Source organism: Anguilla anguilla, chromosome 9 (genome assembly GCF_013347855.1).
Source record: "Anguilla anguilla isolate fAngAng1 chromosome 9, fAngAng1.pri, whole genome shotgun sequence".
NCBI classification, from domain to species: domain Eukaryota; kingdom Metazoa; phylum Chordata; class Actinopteri; order Anguilliformes; family Anguillidae; genus Anguilla; species Anguilla anguilla.
In genome coordinates this window covers 50,289,866-50,292,913 of record NC_049209.1, presented here as the reverse complement: position 1 = coordinate 50,292,913, position 3,048 = coordinate 50,289,866, and the positions used below count along the sequence as shown (strand labels likewise).

At 51.1% G+C, this 3,048-nt stretch overlaps 1 non-coding gene across 1 annotated transcript; it reads right to left on the bottom strand.

Annotated features, from left to right (window-relative positions):
• Positions 1–2,539: 2,539 nt before the first annotated feature.
• On the bottom strand, positions 2,540–2,621 carry trnal-aag. Its single transcript has one exon. It is a non-coding gene; the product is annotated as a tRNA-Leu (tRNA).
• Positions 2,622–3,048: the final 427 nt, after the last annotated feature.

The window sequence follows — 3,048 nt, the reverse complement described above, 5'->3', positions numbered from 1 at the left end:
CAGGAAGAGCGCCTCGTCAGACGGATACCGCCATTCCGGGATTTCCCGCCACAGGTGGCCGTGACTGACGGCGAACAGCTGCGGGACGGCTACCGCGGCGCAGAAGCGCGGCAGCCCCGGGTAAAAGGCTAACCGCAACGAGTCAACTGTCACCGCGGTTACCACGGTGATTAACGTGCAGCTTAGTGTCCAGCGCTCATATATATACGTGGTGTGTCGTTCCCTGATGTTATTAACGATGGCTGTCACAGCGGCTTGGGGTAAAGCCGCGAGGTTTTCGGAAGCGGCCCGTTCACGGCCAGTATCACCGCCAGCGCGTATTTGGACGGTGGAGGCCCCTGAATGGGCTGGTTATTTAAAGGTGGGCCAGACCGATATCTGGGTGGAGATCCATCATGCAGCTCTCCCCAGGGTCATGAGTGGTGGGCCAGCTGGATATTTCTGTCTCTCTCTCTCTCTCTCTCTCTATTTTCTTTTTCTTTGTCTCTCTCCCCCTCGCACTCTTTCTCTGACTCTCTCTCTCTCTTGCTTTCCCTCTCTCTTATGCACACAGATAACACACGCATGCACCCCCCTTTTCTCTTTCTCTCTCTCGCTCTCTCTCACTCCCTCCCCATGTCAGGTTTGACCTTGATCTCCATCTGGAGTGGCTCTCTCATTCTCTATTTCTCTCACTCTGTCTCTTTCCCTTTCGCACTCTTTCTCTGACTCTCTCCCTCTCTTGCTCTCCCTCTTATACACACAAATAATACATGCACGCATGCACCCCCCCCCCTTCTCTCTCTCTCTCTCTCTCTGCCTCTCCCTCTCTCCCCTCTCCCTTCCCATGTCAGCCTTTGGCCCTGATCTCCATCTGGAGTGGAAGTGCTCTCGTACCTTGACTCGCTCCTGAGGGGAGGGGGGGGGAGAGGGGGGGGGGGCTTGAGTCTGGAATGCCTGTAAAGTGGTTTGGGACATTCTAGGCTCCGTGCGAAAAAGCAGTGCGCAAATAAAACAAAAAAAAACTAAAAAACCAAACCGAGCTCAAAGTAAGGTCACCGACTGTCCCGAATTTGCCGTGAGCCACGGTGCGTAATTCACCGAAGGACTAGCGTCAAATTTCGTCCGGAGTTTCGCAATCGAAAAAAAAAAAGAACGAAGTTTTCGCTAAACCTGTTGTGTTTGGCACGCGGGCTACAATCAGGGAGTGGAGAAACGCTTAAGCAACGCTAACGATATCCTTTACACCCTTTTGCTTTTCTGCAATTTTGGCAAACGCTTTCGTCCTGAGCGACTTAAAATTCAAACGCAGAAGATCGGGGATCAAGTAACTCCCCTGGAGGCAGGGAGCACGAGACGAGCAGACTAGGTGGACAATTTGTCAACAGCTCTACTGAACGTTAATGATTTAATGTTCGGCGGGCGAACGAAATTCCCCAAAGTGACAGAAATCTCACTCAGACGAGAACAAAAAGACCCTAATGAGCGTTAAACGGCATCGCGTGAACACCGGCGTCCTGTCTGGGGGCGGAAGAGGCCAGCTGTCGGTGTTGTGGGGGAGCCGCTTTCGCTTTTGTGCGCCAACTCAACCGCGGCGCCTCGTCTTCTTCTTCGTCTGGCTGACCGCGCCCGCGTGTTCGGGACCTCTGACCGGCCTCGAACCCGGAACGCGCGTGTGACCCGCGCCTCCGCCGCGGCCCGGAGATCAGAGAGGGAGTCGATCCGGGGGGAAACGCGGTCCAACTGTCAGTCCCGTTGCCATGACAGCAAGGCCCTTATTGTGAAATTCGGGCGATCTCCCTCGCTTGAACTTGCGCCTTTTTTTTTAGATTTGTCCTTTTCACGGGCGTTCTCCCCTATCAAAGGGTTTATTTTATACCACAACAGCTGGAGAAAAGAGAAGAACTCCTCATTGGAAAGCTTCACACCCCCCCCCCCAAAACCCCCCCGCCCCCCAACACAGCAGAGAGAGGAACGATTGTTTCTAATTGGCTCCCTTTGACGTGCGTTTCTTTTTACGCCGGCTTTTATCCAAAGATCTGAGAGATGTGCGGAGTGAGCGACAGGCCGGAGTGTCCTCATCCATCAGATCTGTGTGAATATCAAGGTCAGCTTTTCATCAGCCAATGGCCATCCAGCCGAGGCCTGCAGCAGATGTTCGGAGTGTTATGGCGTGAGCTATTATAATGCAATATAATATCTTCTCTCATTTCACTTTCCCTTCTTCCACACCCACACACACACACACACTCATATACACACACACACTCGTACACGCGCGCGCACACACACGTCTAATCCCCGATCTAACAATGGTTTGTGTGGGTTGCCATCTTTACTTCTAATCCACCATTAAAACATTTGATTTGGCTAATCAACTTAGGAACTAATCACAGTCTTCAATCAAACCTCTGATTAGTTTAATCACATGTTTTCAGCACTGCATTCAACAGAACATTACAGCCATTTTACAGCAGACGCTCCCATCCAGTGCAATTGACAAATCTCTATATGCAACATTTGCATTGCATCCATTCATTTACACATAAAGAATGCAACCTGGCAGCGGTGGGATTCGAACCCACGCCTCCGAAGAGACTGGAGCCTTAATCCAGCGCCTTAGACCGCTCGGCCACGCTACCACATGGAGTATGCAGACACTCGCATCATCAGTGGACCCCTTCGGAGAAGATCGGGGACCCCTAAATCACACCCCTAAATCACACCTCTGTGCGAACGGCGGCGTTTTAATTCGGCTCTGCGTGTCGCTCTTTAACGTCTTTAACTGACGTTTTTCACGCAGGTGTTAAACCCATTAGCGCGGGGCGTGCCGTCGGGTCTGCCCGAGGGCGGCCTGCTCGGGAGTTTCATGGTGATTTATGACCCCCCCAGCTCACTGCTTTTAAAAAAAAAATTTCACCCCACTGTTACGTTTAAAAAAAAAAAAATAAAAAAAAAAAAAACGTTCTTTTATTGTTTTTACGGCCTTGGCGTTTTATTGTGAGTGCAGAAATGAAATGTAATACGCACTCTAACGAACCGAGGGAAGCCCTAAGAGTTTAACACACC